This window comes from Telmatherina bonti (genome assembly GCF_933228915.1).
Source record: "Telmatherina bonti genome assembly, chromosome: 3".
Classification (NCBI taxonomy): domain Eukaryota; kingdom Metazoa; phylum Chordata; class Actinopteri; order Atheriniformes; family Telmatherinidae; genus Telmatherina; species Telmatherina bonti.
Genome location: NC_136621.1, coordinates 32119638 through 32142125, shown reverse-complemented (window position 1 = coordinate 32142125; position 22488 = coordinate 32119638). Strand labels below are relative to the sequence as shown.

The following is a 22488-nucleotide window of genomic DNA, read 5'->3' as shown; positions in this document are numbered from 1 at the left end:
TTAGTATACACATGTATTTATTATTAGGACTTTCAGGCATCAAATGAATCACAAGGAAAAAAAGAAAGAGAAAGGAAACAACCTTTTCCCAAAGCACACCATTGGTGAGGTGTTTCCAACTGACTGGGAGGCACCAGGCCTTATTGCTTCAGATTTTAGACAACATTCAGCTTGGAATAAATATCACTGTACAAATCATACTGCATTACAGTATGCTAGTTTTTCATCCATTTTCTCTGCCCCTCCACTCCCCCCATTCATGTTTTCTTTTTTTTCTTCTTCCTTCCTTATAAACACAAAGATCCTCATGGACACATATATGTATAATTTTTCTCTCTTGCCTGTTTTTTGTTTGACTGGATAAGAGCAAATATGCAGTATTTATTCCAACGACAGTAAATTCCGCATTCCTTGTCATTAATGGCAGAGCCCATCTGTATTTATACATACACTTGTTTCAGCTTTAATTACTCAACTAAATAGCACTGCCAAACCATCAAAACCCTCGGCAGAGCTGCACAAAAGCTCAACTTCTAGAAATCCCAGTAGACACCGGCAATAAAATTGTTATATTAATGATGTTTTTTTTTGTTTTTTTAAATGTAAAGGCTGTAGTTGTGTGTTCTTAAATAAAAGGGTATGTGCAGCCTGATCATGGTCTTCAGAGAGAGTAAAGTTGGCTGTCTTCCTCTTTCAAGCCCTCCGACGTCAACTCAAACAGTTTGGTTTTTGTTAGCTTCCCTTTTATGTGACTTTGAGATTGTTTCCCTGCTGACATCAGGAGGACTCAAACACTAGCATTACAGACCACCACCACAAATAATAATAAAATAACGAATTAAAAAAAGAAAAGAAAATCCTTTGATTAATGGCCGCTTTGGTTTGTGGGTTCGCTCAGATGGGCCTCCATCTGTCTGAGTCCATGTTTCCTGCGTAGAGAGTCTCAAAAGAAAATGAAAGAGTAATCACCATTTGTTAATGTCAGATTTTATTTTAATTATTCAAGCTTAATTCCTAGCCACAAGCTTTGTTTCTCTTTCCAGGACAATTTACTCAAATATGTATGTATCTAACATTATTGTGGTTAAATTCTTATGCTTTACATTTATGATGCCCACCTCCCCAGTGACCATCCAATACTAGTTTGCATCTTTGATTTGTTACTTAATTATTTACTCAAGTGGCCATTTCTACACGTCCATCTGTCTATCCACTTTCCACATCTGCATATTCTAATGAAGGATTGCAGGCATGGCTACACATCCATTGCAGTTAAAATGCCTTCAGTATTCTGTATTTTACCTTTGTTCCTGGATATTGACCCCCCGCAGTGCTGGCGGTCTCATTGTCCGATGGTGAAAGTTCAGGAAAACTTTGCGATTTGTATTTGCTGTTTTTCTCTTTTTTACTTTTAAACTTATTCAGATTTGTAACACTGACAGCTGGAGGTGAAACTTCATGACTTTTGGCTTCACCATTTTATTTAGACCTGAGGCCCAGTGTGGGTGGGACTGTCAGCAACATGATGCATGTACTTTTGTAAATTGCACATGTGTACTGATGACAAGCCTTGCACTCATTGTCTTCATTGTCCAATCCAGTTTACCTGTAAACACTTAACTTGCATGACGTAATCCCTTGCTCGGTTCACCTCATGATCTCTTTGTCGTTATGATGTCTGACTGTACATATTCAGCGGTTAGAGGTCCAGGGTCAGAGGCCGCATGGTGACGTGGTCAGTTGGACTGTTTGCGTGTGAAGTTAGAAATATGTTACCGTTCTCTTTATTTCCAGTTTTAGGAGTAAATAAAACTTCATTTGGAGATAAAATAAATAAAATAAAATAGATCCCAATAAAAATTCAGTCTTAACTTTAGTCTTATCTGAGTTTAAGAGGAGAAAATTTCTAGACATCCAAGTCTTTATGTCTATGAGACAATTTTGTAGCCTATCGGGCTGATTTGTTTCATCTGGTTTAAAGGATAAGTATATTTGAGTATCATCTGCATAACAATGAAAGTTTATTCCATGCTGTCTAATAATTTTGCCTAAAGGGAGCATATATATACCGTGAAGAGTATTGGTCCAAGTACAGAACCTTGAGGAACTCCATGACTTACTGTAGTTTGGGAGGAGGACTTGTCATTTACATGAACAAACTGAAGTCTATCAGATAAATATGATTTAAACCAGCTTAATGATGTACCTGTAATTCCAATTACCTGTTCTAATCTTTGTAACAGAATGTTATGATCGACTGTATCAAATGCAGCACTAAGATCAAGTAAGATAAGTACAGACAGAAATCCTTTGTCTGAGGCCATAAGAAGGTCATTAGTAACTTTCACCAATGCCGTCTCAGTGCTACGATGAGCTCTAAATCCTGACTGAAACTCTTCGAATAAATTATTTCTGCTCAGGTGGACATGTAGCTGAGCTGAAACTATTTTCTCCAGAATTTTGGACATAAACGGGAGATTAGATATAGGTCTATAATTTGCTATCACCTCTGGATCCAGAGATTGCTTTTTAAGTAAAGGCTTGATTACAGCAGTTTTAAATGATTGTGGTACATATCCTGTCACTAAAGACATATTGATAAGATTTAGTAGTGAGGTATTAATTACCTGTCCATTCAGCACTGGTCTCTGCACTGTATGAGACACCAAAACCCAGAAGACTTAACGTCGAGACGAAATGGAAAAACTGCCGCACACAAATTAGATGTATGGGATAAATATCACTCCTAGTCGCAGACAACAACTGCAGATGATACTACTCTGGGAGGTGTTATTCTTGGCTAAAAGCCTAATTTAAAAGGTTTCTTGCATCAAAAGTAATGAGAACAGAGAATTATGTTAATGTTCTCTTCTCAGTGAATGTGTGCATTTGAGAAAAAAGTACCACTGGTACTTTATGCTGTGATAAACACTGTCAAGAGTGCCCATGACCTGGATGATAAATTGTTCTTTTAACTCTGGCCGATGTCACCCGTTTTCCTCAAACAATAGTCCAATGTTCCAGAGAGAGTGGAATGTTGACTACATAATGGCAAGTGATGTATTATATCTTGAAAAACAGCAGTAAACACACTTTTTTTTAATGGCATCTATGCAGAGGTCAAAAGCATATGAGAACTTTTGGAACCACGCCTGGAGCCACAGATTATGTTTGACCCAAAGCTCGGCAATCCCCCTTTTTGTGAATGGATGCATTTACTCGCATTGCTCCACTGGAACTGTTGCTGGCTTTGTTCACAAGTCAGACAGGGATGCTGTTTGAGGATGGTTTTATTCAAAAGCTCAGAGATGAATTTCACGTCCTCCCGGTGAACTGTCGAGCTTCTCCTCCAGTTATGTCATACAAATGTAGCATCGAAATTATGACACTGACGATCAAAACCATGAAGTTGTGCACCTTTAAGTAATTATTTCACAATGGCAGTAGTAACTTTCACAGTAATGTATTTAAAATGAAATTTCCGAATGTTGAATGTGTTTTTCTATTGAGGTTTATGCTCCCTTAGTGATCAGAGGACAAAACTGACACTATTTGTAATGGACTGGTTGAACCTTGAGTGTTAAATCATTAATGTATATGTTGCCATGTTTGTAAAAAAAAGGAAGAAAACAGTCTGTTAGGTTAGTTTTTCTGCCTTTTATAGAATAAAAAGGTGAACAAATTGTTTTTTAAATTACAGCAAAGTGCTTTGCTTTAAATGCCAACATTATCATGAACTCTGGCTAAAATGAAATAACACATCTGAGTCAGTACCACACCCAGGCCAGGCTGTCCTTTATCCACACTTTCCCATCTGTTCTCCCTGGCCCATGTTTTTCATTACTGTGAAAGAAGACAGGATATTAGTCTTCCTCAAGGGCTGAGGAGAGGACTGTTAGTCTCAGAGCTAAGAACTGCTGGCTATAAGGTGATAATATGGACGAAGAGAGCCACATATTTTAGGGTGGGGTGAGGGGCATTTAAAGAGAATCTCTTAGCTGTACTTTGATCTCAAATTGAGCCTCAGTATCTTCTGGAGGTTAAAAGAACAATAAAAAAAAAAAAAAAAAAAATCATATGCATGTGATGGAAATGTGTTTCAGAATGTTGGTTTTCTAAGAATGTTTCACAATCTGTCAAAATGCTCAACTGAAGGAAAAAGTGTAATAGACTCAGATTTTTTTTTAAAATGCAAGAAAAAAAATCAGTTGTTTGATGTGTATTGTATAAATATATATTTTTTTAGTTAATTGTCAGAAAAAAATGACTGAATATGAATCAACAGAATGAACAGTGTTGTCTCCACGCAGAAATGGTTGGAAAGAATGCTTGACTGATGTAAATTAAACACAATTCTCATCTTAATATACAAAAAGTTTGATGAATAAAAACCATACTGTACATAATATGGGGAATGTAACTATGATTTGATAACTGAGTTTGATCAGTCAAGCCGAATAGTTATATCACTCTTTTAAATAAATCATGTGCATCAGAGTTATTTTGTATTTTATGCTTGAAGCTCTCTGCAAAAATATCAAAGTATTGCCTTAAACAGCAAACTGTAAACCACTACAGGCACTGGCAAAATCTGAACATGCAGGAATAAAAAAAACAAAACAAAAAAACAAAAAAAAAAACAAACTGGTAGCAACGAGTAAAAAACAAGCTGTAAAGAGTTTGACTTCTTGTGTATCGTTCCTGTGAAAAGCAGTGCAATTATTACATCCTCTGTTCCTTCATTGTAGAAAACAATTAAACATGTTAGCTTTTTATGTTTGGAGGCTGCCTGTTTATCTTTTTGTTTTAATGCATGTGGGATTTTGTACGCCTGTGGTCCGTGGGGGATGGTGGACAACCTAAAAACCGAAAGCCGCCAGGGTGACCTAAATCAGGAGAGGTGATAACTCAGACGGATAGCTGGAGATTACCCAGGGATCAAGAGGCTCAGTGGCCTCTCAAACAACAATGACTGGAGAGCATATCTCTTCTCACCACCCCCTACAGAGACCCTTATGGCTGTTATGGACTAAAAGGTGCATGGCGGGACTCTCCATAAAGCTCATTTTTCATGTTTTTGCCTAGTTGTTTCCTTGTTTAATGGACAAAAAAAAAAAAAAAAGCTTCATGTTTTAAAATGCTCTCAAGAGGCAAACATTCCCTAAGCTCATTTCATGACTGTAAGATGATTTTATTGATGCGGTTTAAGTACTTATTGGTCCTTTTAGTGGTGCTTCAGAGCAGAATTATAGGATTTTTGGCATTGCATATCATTTTTTTTCCAGCAACCATTTAGTAAATGATTACAGCTATTGAATCACAGCTCAGTTTAATGAAATTGCTTTTGTGATTTCATTTTGAGTCATGTGCGTCCATGAGGCCAGGATTTTTCTATCTGCATGCTTGTTTGACTGCAGGGATGCTTGTGTTTCAATGAGACGGTCCATCCATTAATTAATGATTGATTGAGTTAGCTATAATGTGGTTAGCAACATGCCCATATTCCCCTCTCAGTATATATCTGCGAGTGCGCTGTGTGTTGGTGCGTGGGTTGGTGAAAGAGGGGCAAGAAATGTTGCTCACTGGTTTCTTTGTGCTTCATTCAAGTAAATAAAAGCCATTTGTTCAGGATTGTTAGACATGCCTCTTACATTCTCTGTACACCCCCCCTTCCCTCAAAAAGGTCCTTAAAAGACGAGCTGTTTGCAAAACCAACAGGAAAGCAGAACAGGTTCATGCATAAGTAGGGCATGCAAGGAAAACTGGAGGATTTCATTTAAAAGAGCAGAAGTCTGAGCATCTTTATACATCTTAAATCTCAGTGCTCAGTCTAAAGTATCAAAAAACCTTCAGATACATTTCTTATGACTATAAGTCAGGGGAATTTTTGTGGTGTGTCTGCGATAGTACATTAAATGTGTGTGTGTGTGTGGTGGGGGTAGCTTGCTGTAGGCAATGCTTGTTCCAGGGACCATCTGGTTGTGTTGGATTTTGGCATGGCTCACTTTCTATGCTCCAAACCTTTAACCCGCTTTCAGTTGTGGTGGTTTACTCGTTCTCTTGTAAAGGTGACAGTTAAACACATTCATAGATTACTTGGTGCACCTGCACACTTTTTTTCTTTTTAATGCATTACAAAGCCATCAATATATTATCTTTTAATGCTGCATAAAATATTAATATTTATAAATTGTATCAAATACTATTCATCAATAAGGATGTCTGAATCTTAGAAATAATCATGCATGATTATTGTATTTATGCAGAGGACAACTACTTGTTTTTGAGGAAATATGTGTTGTTGCTGCAGTAGAAATGATGAAGCATAGAAAGCAAAGCAAGGAAAAACAAAACAAAACAACAAAAGTCACATTTGTGCAGACTTTTTCTACATGTTTACCATGCAGGCTAAAGTCACAGTGAATTGAGATGTTAATTTCAGAATAACGTCAGAGTCAAATGTAGATGTGATGAATCCTTTTGTACCTTATGCATACTGGGCATGGTATTGTCATTGTAAATCATGGACATCCTCATATGCATTTTGTCATGTCACCACAATGCAAAAAATACTAAAACTGTTTCCTAAAATGCACTTCTACTTCAGGTGGGATATTTTTTGGCAGTTGCATTTATAGATTCAGCTACTGAGTATAGCTGGTTTGAGCTGACATTGGTAATCTTGCTCAGACACTTTTCTTTTTACTCTGGGTGTAATGGTTCTTTGTCCTGATGGTAGTCTGTACATTTTGTAATCATGAACAATAAGAAATATAGTTAGACCCCTCAGTTTACCCCCCCCTCCCGCAGCATGGGACCTGATCACCACTCACTGCATATAAATAGCATGTTAGGATGAAAACAGCTAGTTCCCCAACATTATCCTACCCCGTCTTTAGGTAAGTCAATTAACCAATTTAAAAAATTTTATTAATCTGAAATTGCTTCATAAAACTCCTATCAACTTTTTTTTTTTTCTGGACCTTAAAAAAATCAACATTTTTTATTCCATTCGCAATACTGGTGACAATGGTAATGCTACTCTGGCATGACTGACTGATGCTCAGTGAGATTTTAGCATGCAACCGTTTGCCTGTGTTGCTTCTGATATTTTTCATTCACTATTGGATCACATTCACCTGTTAACTATTTAGATATGTCAAACTAAAGAAAGTCAAAGAAAAAATGTGAGTTTCTATCAGTTCTTGTGGGAAGGTGAAGATGGAAAGACTCTTGCTACTGTTAGGAGCCGGCAGATTATTTCTCCAGCTCCCGTGTTGCGCTGACAGCGTGATGTCCATCACAGCTCAACCAGCTGAGTCTTTCGTCGCTTCAGTCATTTCTGAGCTGTATTCAAGCTTAAAATTGGTCCAGTATTCTTAGTAGGTTTTATCAACACCAACATGTTGTCTGAGATCTAAACTTTAAGAAGATTTATCGTGACTCCACTGAATAAAACGGTTTCATCAGAACATTTAAGAGATTTATTTTTTTCTGTTCTGAATGTGTTTTTGTTTTTCTTTAATCACAGCATTTACTAGTAAATGTAAACAAAGAACTTTTCAAAATCATGTTTCAGTGATGCAGGATAGTATAGAAATAGTTCTAAGTATGTTTTTATTTTATACATATTTAAGAAAAAGCTGTATTTTTATGTAAAAATCTTTTTTAAATGAATAAATATTGAATCAGATGCAATCAAATGAAATCAGGAAATGAGTTCTGATTCCTGCCGAGCAGGAAGTTCAGCTGCATTTTTATCAGTGTCCTTGAGTTGCATTCAGCCTTAAAAATTGTGTCAGGGGAAAAACTGGAACTTAAAATGTCTTTTGTATATTTGTCAAATAAATTTGAAGTGAATTTCTGACATGTTGCAGAGAAAGAGCATATGAATTAAATCCAGTTTGATGTATTGGTTTGGAACAAGTAGTGTAAGAGAGTAATGGTTTCACTGGCTGTTAGTTATAATTCTCTAAGGACCCCTGAAGCATTACAAGTAATCTTCCCCTCCCAGAAGAGGGAAATTAGGTGTATGTATTTAGTTTTGATAATTGTTTTCGTTGGTTATTCAGCAGTTATGATCCATTTTCCATTACAGTCCTGAACGTGGGTTATCTTGTCGGCTGCTCAAGATCTCAAGCTGTTTCAGTCCTTCTGTGTGTAGCCTACACTATGTATGTATTATTTTAAGGCAAAAATAACCTCTGGCACCTGTTGAATATTTCTTGTTTTATTAACCTCCTGAGCTCTGCAATAGAAAGAAAGTCACTCCTGAGAATTCCAAATTTAGTTTATTTACCATATTTGGCCATATCATGGGAAAAGTAGAAGGTAAAAAACTTGTATCTTTTTTTCTCTCAGATGATTCACATTTAATTTATTTTGGCAATTAATTTGAAAAAAAATTAAGAAAGTTAAGATTTCTGAGTATTTTTCATTTTCCTTAAAACCCACATTTAGGATCGATGACAAGTATCTTTCTCATGCACTTCCACATAAACATGCATATGGACAGATAGGCAACACTTGATCATCACACATCCTCCCATTGTCATCACAAACCCATGGGTTTCATTACTGCCAGCTTTAAAACAACAACTCTGATTCCCACTCCCACACTCGAGTCCCAAATGCTTTCAGTGAAGGAGGTTGTAACAGTTGCCTGAAGGGAACATGCATGCAAAATTTCACTGAAAAATGGAGTGGTTGATCCGCTGCTCTCACATGTGCGGCTTGAAAGAAAGATATTCAAATGTGGCTCATCTTAGTCTTTATGTACTTTCTAAAAAAAACAAAACAAAAAAAAACAATCACATTTAAATGATAATGGTGATTTATTAATTCTTTGGTCTTTTAATTTTAAATTTGTAAAAAAAACAAAGGTTAGGATCAAACCAGTTGAGTAACATCGGGCAATTTTTGACACTTTGGTCATAATGTACAGAAGAGAATGTCAGTTCCGGTAGTTCTTCAGCAGCAAATTATGCCTTTGTTATTGTTTGTTGTTGAATGTGAAGGATTTAATAAGCTGTTTATGTTCGCAGGTCACCTTGCTTTGATTCATCCAGCACATCTTTTTTTTTTATTCATTTATTTTTTTTAGACATGCTTTAAGCAACCTAAATTACAAAGTGCTGCTAGAAAGAAAGGAGATAGTGCGGGAGAAAATGAAAACAAACTGCATCATGACATATTTTGTGTGCTGCCTAATCAGATGAAAACATCTGCTATTATGTTTTGCGGCAGCCACTAATGTAAAGGACACTGAAAGAAACAGCATAATTCTTTTTTATACGTACGTTTTCATTGTTTTTTTTGTTGTTTTTTTTTACTTTCGGCAGTAAAGCATTAGCTAAATGCACACAAATGGACAGCAGCTGACTCTGGTTGCCCGGCAACAGCTTAAAGACGCTTCCAGGGTGTCTGCCTGTGCAGCACTTGTAAAGTAAAAGGAGATGAGAGAAGTTGATGTGTCACTGTGGACCATATAGAGATTAATCTGGTATTAAACTTAATGCTTTTTTACAAGTGTTCATTTGGCTGAATATTTATGACTGTAAATAATTATGAAGCAGATCATTTAAACAATGATAATTCAGTAAATTCAAAGTTATATAAACAAACGTTTTCGGCTTTTCTTTTTTATGTCCTGGTTTTTACATTTTTTGTAGCTAATGCTTCAGGATTTCCACTCCACGTTGGAAGTTTTCAGTAAATCCTCTGGGACAGCATGCAGTATCTACAACCATCAGACATTTCCCCATTTTGCAGGGAGTTGTGTGCCTGATTCAGAATTCCGAGTCTCGGAGCCTCACATATTCAGTATTCTGCCAATGTATAATCCTGACCTTACTGTTGCATGTCCTTGGTGCATGCAGAGCGCAACAAATGCCTTTTTTGGGGATTGCATGCTCCAGCCCATTTTAATGTCCCTTTTCATTCCAAACACAGTAACACTAAGCCCTTCGGCAGAGACTCGGAGCAACCATTTTGATTATGAGGCTGATTGAAGTAACATTGCTAAAGTTGAGAAAGGTTTATGCTAATCAAAAGGAGGCAGATTTAGACAATGTGATACTTTTTGTGTAATTTAGCGCAAATCATACTAGCATGGATGTCTAATTCATTGAAACGACAGACAGGAAAACATGCCCTAGTTAGAATGAAAGGAACTTCACTGGGTTAAGAAGTTGTTAAAGGAAAACCAGTATGTTTGCCTGGGAAAAAAAATGACAGCATTGTATTTTAAATCGTTGATTTACTCTTGTTACTGTTGTGAATGCTAAATAATTAATGCCTCTGCAAATTTTGAATATTATTCAATATACATTCAATTTTTACACACATTTATATTTTAAAATTACAAGAAGGCATCAAGAAATGTATTCTATTTGATTCTATAAGTTGTTTAAAGGGTTCTTTAACATGAAGAGATGGGGATAATCTCGTCATTTGACTTTCTAACTCAAAAATATTGCTCAAAATATTAAAAAGAAAAACAAACAAACAAAAAAACCTGACATTATACATAGCAGATTTTTGGTTCTTTGTTACAGTGTTTCTCAACACTTAAAATAGATTGGGGGGGATCCAGCTCCGGTCCTCCAGGGCCACAACCTGGCAGGTTTCCCATATATCCAACACACCTGACTCAAACTAATCACCCATTTATGCTGAACTTCATTGGCTGTTGGATCTTTTTAATGGAAGCCAGGTGTGTTGGAACAGGGTTACACTGAAAACCTGCAGGACAGCGGCTCTCGGGACTGACTTTGGTTCTTTACCTTTGTTATATTGAGTACTAACTTTAACAGTACAGAGTATCTTGGACCCTTTTAGATTTTAACACTTGGTTTCCATTTGTGTTCAATAATGACACCAAATCCATTTGCTGTGGAACAAACTAAAATGTTTTAAAATGACATGATGAAAACAAAATCTGAAAAATGAGGCATAATAAATGTTTTTTACACAAAGACATGTATGAAGTGTGTTCGTCATGAGAAGAGAGGCAGATGAAGCATGCCAAGAACCTACTATACAAGCCTGCAGGGGAGCATTTGATCTGGGGTTGCTGCAATTGGTCATGTCTAAGTCCAGCAACATCATGCACCCTTGAGAATGAGGTCAGCTGAATGTAGTGAAGTTGCAGGTTCCCTCCCTGATGGCACAAGCATATCCCATAATAACAATGCAGGATTGGTCACCACAGACTATAGACTTTAAACCCAATGAGAATCTTTGAGATGAGCTGAAAAAGGCTTTCCACAGTGGTCAGGCTCTCCCATCATCAGTACAAGATCTTGGTGAATAATAGAAAAACTATATGGAAATATCTCTTGTGACCTTGCAGAAGCTTATTGAGAGGACGCCCAATAAATCAAATATGTGTGAGCCTTTGTACCTGTGTCTTGAATTGATACGTTATAAGTTATAAGGTACAAAACTGAAAGCTCTTTGCGTCCCTCTAGGTGACACTTGAGGCCCAAGCATGGGCCATGGCCCCGTGGTTGAGAATCACTTTGATATCACTTACCACCATTTTTATTTCAGTCTTCATCGACTTCCCAGAGCTTTAACTGCAGCTGCAACTGAGAGACTAACTGCAGACCTACATGCTGGTTCTTGCTCTTTTCACATGTAGCACTTATAAAACATGCTCGCCATTTAACTGCCCGCTTTACTGTTTTGTAGAGTAACATTTTCAGCAGCTGCTGTGAATCTTGTCATAATTGATGGAAGTAAAGCTGCCTGACTCATATCCAGCACTTGTTTTTTAGTATGTTTGACGTTTTTGGCCATTTTATTATTTTAATAACTGTTATCTCAACCATGAGTTGAAAAAGTTGCTCCATTTCCCTTGTTTGAATGTTGTTTGGTGCCACCTGTTTGGATTTCCAACTTCAAATGCCACAAAATTGTACATTTCTAACACTTTCACTGAGAACTGCTTGGTCTTTTTTTCTTTTTCTTTTTTTTTTTTACACCCCCACAGTTTACCAGCTCATTATGTGCTCAGTTGAGGAAACTAGTGATAGAAGGAAAAAAAAAGCATGAAAGAAGAGCACTCTCATGGTGTATTGACTTCAAGTCCACATTTAGTGGTCTTTTAGAATTATATTCAGTTAATTAATAAAAATAAACACTGTTTTTAAATAAAACTAGATGTTTAATAGAAATTATATGGGTGCATCAGTACAGACTAGTGAGTAGAATAGAACAGAATAGAAATGCACTTTATTATTACCATTGATATTGGTATTGATCCCCAAAATGCGAAGTTGTTCTCTTTATTAAAAAAAAAAAAAAATCATCAATGCCCATTAGTACTAATAAAAAAAATAAAAAAAATCAATATGGAATATTGCTGTGTGCAAAATGATCTCCTAAACTGGTCTTTGTTGCAGTTGACCTGAAGAAGCCTCTGATTGAAGCTACCTTATTAGTAACTGAGCAGTATAGTGGGTTGCAGGGTTATTCATTATGTTAATCACCTTATGCAACATGGTTCTTTGTATAATCAGGTCCAGAGCATTCTCCTGCACAGAGCCAGCCTTCTTCAACAGTTTATCCAGCCTCATCCTCATGCTCTGATGCTCTGATGCTGCTGCCCCATTAGATGGCCGCTCAAAGAAATTCACTTCCTGCTTCAGACTTGTAGTAATTATGCATTACATTAATTTCCCCTCAAAATGGAGTCTGTTCTGTCCCAGTAGTCCTCCGCCTACATTTTCCATGATGAATATTAGGGCTGGGTGATATGACCAAAATCTCTTATCCCAATGTAGCTCATTTCATATCCCCCATATCTACATACATAATGATATAAAATTGTTTGGATAATTTTAAGTCACTAATCAGTTATTTGTCAGATGTCCTTGGCCACGTCAACAGTGATCCCTTTCCATCTGTGGGAACTATGGCCATGTGACGTTTCACAGGGAAATACCTGATGCAGCGTCTGGAGTTTATTACGAACACTTTCACCACCATTTGATGCTGCTTTAGTGGCTGTTGCATGTTGACTCTATTCTTTATTCTGTATTCTTCAACCTGATTCTTGTGCAGGTGATAAAATCAGTTAGTTGTGTCAGAATCCGTTGTTGGGACTGTGAGCCAGTCTGTTGTCGGTTCCATGTCGGTCTTTTTGTATCCAAACCACATCCATGTGACAGAAATTTCCCCTCTTTTATGAACAAACTCATCAGTTTTCGCGAGTTATCCTGCTCTGTAACGCGTCTGCTACCGCCTTTCTCCATATTTGTTTATATATTGCAGCGTGCATGCCGTAAAGCGCATCTTGACTTAAAATACTGCAGTAAAGCACCTTATTGTGGCGTAAATGATAGAGCCTCATATGGAATGATAGACATTTTCTATCGTCCAAATGATATATATTGCCATATCGCCCAGCTCTAATGAATTTGGTGTTTGGCATCTTCCTGGTATTCCTAAAATTCCCAATTCCCTTCTTTGAATTTTTTACAGTCAGAATGAGGTAATTCTTCTCTAGCCTGTTGTCCAGTACTGACACTCCTTGCAAATGCAAAGTCGTTTGAGCATTTCTGCAGATATGTTCAACTTCACTGGGTTATAAATGATAATTGTGTTTGTATTCCACACTGTTAACCATGAATACTGGCTGAATGCATTTATAGTAACAGCTTCTGGATATAATGAACACTATTCTGGCATTGTTCAAAAAAACTCCAAAGCAAAGATTAACCTGGAGCAGTCAGGAAAGATACATGTTGACCTTTTCCAAGCTCTTCCTTTGCTCATATGACAGCTGGGCAAGGTATGATATTGTCTGCTCATTTATTGTTTGTCTATGTATTCATAAATAAGCTCTGTTTTTATAAATATGGAGTTTTTATTTAAATACCTCAAAGTTTTGTTTTTTTTCATATTTCTCTTAAGAATTCACTTGCACTTGGTGATGGACTCATTAAAATTTGATGGTTAAACGTCAGGCTCACCGGAGCACATTTCATCCATAAGGATACACTAAGTATGCCATAATTCGTCCCAGCTGTTTGACTGGAGAAAAGGAAGAACAGATATTACATGTCAACTCTGGCTGGACCTTCTTTGCATGAGAACAAAAGAATTTCATGAGCTGGAATGTCGCTTGTTTATTTTGGGAAAATGATTTCTCTTAATTTTGGCAAGCTAACGTGGTTTATCAGTTTGAACAATCAGAGATGACTGGCATTACTGGCACTCTCATGAGCCGTAATCTAAAAGCTCCTTTCGCTATCGCTCCATGAAAAGTCTTGGCAATAGAATTATTGAAATATGATAATACAGGATTTGCCTCAAAGGGCTTCGCAGTTTGAACAGCAGGCGGCATTCCCGATCCTTCAACTCAGAGGAGGAACAGCTGAATCCAGAGGAGAAACATGGATTCAATTGCATCTTTTTTTGTGTGTGTAGCAACAAATTAACATACAGTATAAAAGTCTTTTAGAGTTTTTCCTTCGGTGTCTGTATCGTTCCAACTGGGAAAGCTCCTGCAGGTAACATGTGACCAGCTGTAGCCAGTAGTCTGAACTAAATGAAGCCGTAATCAGGCCTTTACTGCTGTGGTGACATCATTAACTACACACAGAGACGGGTTTTTTATTTGGCTTGTTGACTTGCATGTTAAACGCTTGGTAGAACAGGATGCCAGTGTCACCAGTCGCTTACTGCTTCTCGTCTGCCCAGTTGTGCAATCAGATGTAATTTTGCAGCTCTTTGCCTTTTTGCTGTCAAGTGCAACAACTGTGTCAAGTTGGACATTAAATGCACCATGACCCTAACTGTGTTTAAACCATCCCTTTGCTTTTTACCAGAGACTGTCTAATGTCATCTGTTGTTTCCTACGTTATGTTGAATTGCATAAAGACTTTACTTGTGAACATAAGGATGTGTTTATGGACCGGTTTTGACATAAGAAAGTGAAAGGAAGCTTTGAATTAAACCTAACAAGCTTTTTTACTTTTGTCTCTCTTTCTTTATACCATCCTCGTTGGATCTGCTCATCTTCTGCCTTCCATTCACTCTCATAGGTAAGTCCATCTTTTGTGTTTGTGATAAAGCCTCTAGGCTGGATTACCTTTTTTTTTTTCCCCCGAATTTCCCAGTAAGAATGTTTACCAGAATTTCATATGAAACACTTGTTGCGCCAGGCATGCATTGTACCCTTAGTGTTTTTATAAATACTGTGCATGTTGCCTTTTTTCTCAGCTGACACTTGGCAAATGGGGCAATTCCATTTATGCAGCCAATCTCGTTGGCTACTGGAGAGATGCCAATCTGCCCTCACAGATAGGGAAGAGAGGGGGAGCAAGGAGAGCTGGTTGAATAGCATTTATTCATTCTGACACTGATCAGATAAATGGGAAATGATAAATGCTCCCTATTTTTACTTCCCTTAACCTGTGTAAACTTTGAATTCAGAAAGAAGCCTTTATGGATGCAGCACATCTCTGAAGTTTCAACTGAAGTGATCAGGCCAGAAAATAATACATGATGCTGCTATTTTGATGACATATTGGCCTAATGCATGAATTGTTATATACTGGCAGACATCCTCTACAAAGGGGGTGTTTTAAATGAAAATTTAGTTTGGTTGTCTCCAGAGTATAGATTTTTTTTTTTATTTTATTTTTTTTATATAAATAAAACAATACAGGCTGATTCATAGTTGCCGAAGAGGACAGAATGTCCCCCTAAGAGAAGTCTGTATGTGTTATACATGTATAATAAGCTGTTGTGGTGATAGCAATTTCTCTATCGTTCAGAAGTTTGCAGGTTCAATGTTTGACTTTAACTGAATACATGTTAAAACATCCTTGGACAAGATGCAGAATCTTGCATTTGCTCTGATGCATTCATCTGTGTGAGTTGGTGAAATACTGGTAAATGTGAGCTTTAAAGTGCTGAACATGTGAGTGAATGTAGTTCAGTGTGGTCAGAAGTACTTTATTTTAGCAAAAGGGATTTGTGTCCACGTGAAAACAAACACCAATCCCTTTGTAATGGTGTGGCACACAGAGGCAGACATTTTAGGCCACACAAATATCAGGCTAAAGCCAAACCCTAAATGCAGCGCTGAAACAAGGTAGTGGGAATGCCATGGTTTGCTGCCTCACAGACCTCCTCAGCTTTCCATCATCTATGACAGCTGCATCATCCTTAAGAGTGTTTGAAACTCTTCAGTGGAAACTCACACTGATGTGGAGATGGGCTCCTTAACTCGGCATCTGGTCCAGCAGTTCAAAAGGAGAAGAAGGAAGTTTTCGAGTGACGTATTCAAGTCCAGATTTGAGACTCCTTAAAATGTGTAGCTCGGGAGTGCATACCAGAAAAATATTTCTTCAACATCTTACAAATGAAACATTTTATGTAAAGGTCAAACATTTTTATAATCTGATGTTAGTGGAGAGAGGTCAACATGGCTGTAAGAATATATTTCAGATGAAATGATAACTATTAGCTTCCAAGGTCAATTTCTGCACATAGCAGTGTCATAATAACATGCATTGATGTTTTTGTGAAATAATATTTCCCCATTTCTTTTTTTCTTCCTCCTTTTAATTTTCTTTCATTTATTATTTTTGTAAAATAATTTAAGTAATTTGTTTTTATATTGCCATTCAAGATGACCAATTTTGCTCTAAACACATTTTAAAGATGAAAAACAAGATTTCCCAGCTCTAGTTTTCCACATGACTGTAGTTATATTTAATTTATTACAGTTTAATAAATCCTCACAGCATTCGGAAGCACTAATTTACTGTTTCACTCTGAAACTCTGCTACCTTATTTCACCCTCTTTCCGGTAGCGCTGCCAAAACATATTTCCCCTAGGTCAGCTGTTTGTTCTGGAAAGTGTTGCATTGGGTAAATATATCAGAGATTCAAAGTTACTGCAACCTTTAGATTGTATGCTGTAAATGCTTTTCTTGTGATTTAAATACGTTTTACTTGTAAAAATCCCCCTTTTTTTTTTTTTTTTATTTTCCTTTCCCTTGCCTGTATTTTGAAGTATGTGCTGTACACACAAAACCAGGCTCATGATTTAAAATGACCACTTCCAGAGTAACTGATACCCAGTGATGACACAGCACTGCATGCATCTGATGTTTCAGTGCCTTTAGTTTTTACTGCATCTATGTTGTTTCTCCTCCTGTGAAGGTACGGCTAACAATGATGAATGAAATGGAGTGTCCTGTGTGCCGCCCTGGATAAAGCTTTATAGTCCAGCTGCGGTAATACTCAGAATATTAGGCGCTGACCCACATCTGCTGTTATACAGGTTACATGGAGCCCCAGATGCAGGCCCAGCTGTTGTTGGCTCATGTATTATCTCACCAACTGACCCTGATGTTAATGGTAAAAGCAAGATAACACATCAGCAGAGGCTAATCCATCGTATACATAGAGCAAAAGGAAAGTTACAAAATAATAATAATAAAAATAATAATATTGTTGATGAAAATGTTTGTCTTCCACCCAGTAAGTCGTTGCATATTCATGACACTGAGTCGGGGGGGTCTTGTCTTCATTCTCTGACCATTTTCACATGACATTTTCTGCATCCAGCGCCATATGTTAGTCATAGTGATGCCTCCTGAGTCATTGTTATTAATTCGGCTTTGCATTGGCATGTTGCATACAAATGAAGCAGTGGGCAGAGAGACCTATGCACTACCTGCAGAGTTAGACTGAGTAATGTATGTAGTTCTAGTATGGACTTTGGTCATTTTCAGCAAAGTAAATGCAAGCTTCCCTTTCTACAACCAGGTGTAAAATCCCCTGTTCATTTCCCCGTTTTAATTAATACTCTCCTCATACATGGAGGTCATATAAATACCAGGATGCCGTCAGTGATTTTATTGCACTTGTGTGAAATCAGTGAGCATCAAGATTTGAAAAAAAAAAAAAAAAATCAAAGAAATAGGATGAACAATAAGAAGATATGGTGTGTCAGAGGTGTTAGGCTTTTCAAGCTATTGCTAATAATAATTATTAGAATATTGATCCTTATAACCCCAGTTGTTTTAAAAGGAGCAGCGGAATGCCACCCACACATTGTCATTAGTCACCACCAGCTCCTTGCAGCCCACTGCAGTGCACGCTGCCACCCATGATTTAGCTCTCCATCCAGTTATGAGGGGGTGTTAAGTGTTTATTATGCAGCACAGTCCCAATGAGAAGGCAGAATGTTGCCCAATCAATACCTCTCACAGGAAGCCAGGTAATTTATTTTTTAAGGATCTGCTTGCGTCTCCAAGGGCCTTCTTGCTGAAAGTTGAAATGCAAGCTGTTTCTTAAAGATCTGCAGAGTGACATTTTGTCACGGACACAAACACACACCCCCCTCCATCCAGAGAGTTCATATTTGCACACTGAAATAAATCCACATGCACTGTTATAATGTTCTATTTTGCTGCTGTTTTGTCACTCAAAACATTTGTAGCTATTTTGTAAGCAAGGCATGAAACTCCTACCATGCATATCCTGACGCTTGCTGATATATTGTGCATGACACACATGGATTTATTGGAAATTCAGCTAACTTCTACCATTAGAGGTTGAGTTGAACTTTTTTTCTGCTTTGCTCGTATTAAACATTAACCCTCACCACAAATACACGGTGCCCCACCTTTTCACAAAACACACCACTGCAACATTTTACACTTTCATAAACATTACCATTTTACTCCATGAGTCAGTAGCTTTATCTTTACATCTCAGTGTTTAAGTTCATTGGCCTGCATTAAACATGGTATTTATTATCACACATGTGCACAATAATAACTGCATGTGCACACTCCACATGTTTAATTTTCCACACATCAGCTGCAAAATAATACTTTCCATTCCATTTCCATATGCACTCTACAAATAACCGTTGAATATCCTGTGGCTGGCAAACAGCTGCAGCTCTGGCACACTACACTGTCTTGCCTGACTACCCTGAAGCAAAGAAACAGTACTGTGTTTTATTTCTGACCGAGCTGTGCCCTGATTTGTGCACTGTAGGTGTCGCCTCTTCTGCATATGCAATCATTTTGCCAATTACTGGTGGGTCTTCATATAGATAAAGCATTCCCATCGTTAGTCATCAGTTTAGGTGTGAAAATGTGAAGAAGGGATGGGTACATTTGTTATCTCTATGATCATTTTGGTTACCTCTCATCTGTATTGATTCTTACCGAGCATCATCAATCAAGACATTTATAATGGATGCTGTCTGAGAGCACATATCTCCCTTCAGGGAATCATCACCTCAGGCTTAGGTCAAGCAGAGATTTGATCTGCTGTCAGTTAGATGAATTGATGTTTTTCTCTTCATTCACCGTGTCTTACAAACACACAGAGAGAACGGCGGTAAAGTTGTGCCGAGATAGTGAGAAGTCTAAAGTAGTTTCGTGTCAGCCCTCAAGACTCAAGCTTTTGAAATATTCAGAGCCATTCTCCATCACCTTTCACCCTGCTTGCTTGTTGAAGAAAAGAGTGAAATGAAATCAATAGCTGTGCCAGTTCTGACTTCTATGCCTGGCATCATCCAATATTTATACAAATGAAGCCTCACAACCTCAAATTTACCCTGCAGACGCATGTTCAAGAGGCTGTGAAGGACTCGGATGGCTTGAAATTCCAGACAGGATGTGAAAATGAAGAGGATGAAATAAATCCCTGTCCCCATTATGATGGTTACAGCAGTCAATTGCATTTACATGATATGGCAGGTTATGATTAACAGCCATGTTGAGTCTTAAAGTGGGACACCTTTGCCTACCATAAATAAGAAATGCATCATAAATCCGGCATGGCAACTTCAAGTCAATGTCATTCCTAAAACAGGGCTCCATACACGTAACCATAAAGTCTATTGCTTTAGTTAATTTTAGCACTGCAGGACAACAAAGGTTGTCCTGGAGTTAAATCAACCCTTGAATACTTGAAAACATTGACTTTCGTTATATACAATAGTTTCTGTTGATGACAGTTTCTTTAACTTTGATTTTTTTTTTTTTAACCTTTGCAAGTACTTTGTTTGCTTGTAAGACAGTGTTGTTTAGGTCATTTTCAGATAATAACCTGTCCTCCATCTCAGCTCCTAGAAGATATGTCTGAAGGTAAAACCCCCCACGAAACGAACGTGAGCAGAAATTTCAGTGCTTTACAGAACAGTGAATTCCCAAGTTATCCTCTGCATTAACACGGGTGATTAGTAATTTGATGGGATTTTACTGGAGAGAAATCCTGTAAGCTCTAGGAGGAGAAAAGGTAATTTAGTAAAGGTATTTGGCTTACTGCATCAGTTCATTCATTATGTCATAATCTATAGATTTAGAGACTGTTTGTGTCCCATCCCTGTTATAAATGACCAATATATATGACACCCCCCCCCCCCAAAAAAAAAAAAAAAAAAAATCTTGACTTGTTAGGAGAGCCTGACCACTGCTCAAAAAGTTCTCCAGCAAATCCCAAAGATTCAGGTCTTCACTCTGTAGTCAGGAATATGTGTCTAAAATATGTCTAATGCTCCCTGAAGTGCTCCTATACAGTTTGAGCCCAATGAATCCTGTCATCTTGGAACATAGCCATCTCACCAGGTAAGAAAATAAATCCATTGTTGGAGTAATGTGGTCATTCAGTATATTCAGGTAGTCAGCTGACCACTGCATGGGGCAGTTCTTAACCCAGTTTTAGTAGTTTCTGGAATCCCCTACATGATTTGTCTACGTGATTCACACCAATGATTGCCCCCTTCTTTAACAGACTAACACTTTTTTTTTCAAAGACCACAGGATATGGCTTTCAACGTGGTTGTTAAAGAAATTACAAGCCACTCATTGTATCAGATGGGTTTAAATAATTTGTTTCCAGCTGAAAGGTAATCGCCCGTTTGGTAATTACCCAATTGGAGCCTTGTACTTAATTGCTTGGTTAAAACCAGGTGTTATCTTTTGGCCAGGCTGTGTGTGTTGTTAAATGTCTGAGATTTTATGTTAAAAACATTTCATGTCAGGATTCATGAGTAACATAGCAGTTCAATCATTTTACATCCTCACTGTTTCTCCTCCGGCTGGGCTTTCCTCCAGACTCTTCACCAGCAACTTTAAAACACACCAAACCAACTTAACCCCACTCTGTCCATTTTTGAGACCCCCATGTTGCATGTTGTTCCAAGAACAACAGATCACCATCTACACACATTATGTTTTCGATTAACATAAAGATTTAAAGAAATTACTGTTTCTGGAAAGTGTTATATAATGATTGTCAGTGAGTTCTTACAACATGTTTTATTCCTGCTGACTTACAAGTTGTAAACATTATCTTAATTTATCGCAAAAGAACACAATAAATGCAAAATGATCTCATTTTCAGAAAGGCTGCTGCAAATTCATTAGATCAATGTTACCTCTGCTGTAGGAGTTTGCAAAAAATGGTGCACAATAATTAAACTGCAGCCACAGTATGAGAATATGCACACTAGAGAGCAGTCTGTTCCCTCTTTCTGCAGTCGTCGTGATCCTGCAATCTCCCCATTCTCAACGGCATACTGTTCATGTCAAAGAACCCAGGAAACACAACATCTGTCGGTGCACTAATTTACACAATAAACACCAGAGGAAGAAGGATATATACACACACCTCTAAATGGACTTGTATTCAACATACATTTCACATTACATGAAAACACAGTGGTGAATACTGCATGTGCAAATCTTGCTTGAAGCTGGTGGATAATCTCTTCAGTGGTCCGGATACTACTTGAATTATATTTTGATGTAAGTGTGCGTGGTTTAGATGATTGTTGGCCTTGTGTGCTTGTTTCAGTAAAATGAGGCAACACTTCCCTGTGACAGCCGAAGTGTGATGAGAGGCAATGAAAGGCATAGCTTTAGATCTTTGACACTCTTTTTTTTGTTTCTTTTTTTACTTGGATGCTACACAAATAGAATGGAAATATCCAAATCGATAAATATAAAGTGAAATATTTTGAATCTGTTCACAGAGAGGTAACTGAAAATAAACGTAACAATTAGTGATTCAACACAGTGAATGACAAACCATCCAATGCGACTAAAGCAGAGATAGAAATTCAGACTATGGTTTTTATATTTGAGATGAGATGCAGATATCCCTCTGCCCCTCTATCATAAGATTTGTTTGATTTCTTTTTTTTTTCTGTATTTCATCATTTTTCCTGTCTTTTTGGTATGATACTTTGCAGAGTCATGGCTCTCCAGACTGCATCTGTTGACGTTCATTCTCTGTGACAGGCTTCTCACGTACAAATGAGTTTACTGTGAATAGCAGTTCATTTATTTAAACATTTTTTTTTTCCATAGTTTACAAAAGAAATAGATTTTATTTTTATTTTTTGTCCACACTTGCACTTATTTTAACATATTTTACACTGAATTTATTTTTTTATTTTTTTTACATTTTAATTAAACTTAAACATATTTTTAATAT

At 37.3% G+C, this 22488-nt stretch overlaps 1 protein-coding gene across 1 annotated transcript in view; it reads left to right on the top strand.

Annotated features, from left to right (window-relative positions):
* Window positions 1-22488, top strand: part of ctnna2 (catenin (cadherin-associated protein), alpha 2) — a 329734-nt gene that overhangs the window by 175708 nt on the left and 131538 nt on the right. The gene's annotated exons all lie outside the window — the stretch shown is intronic.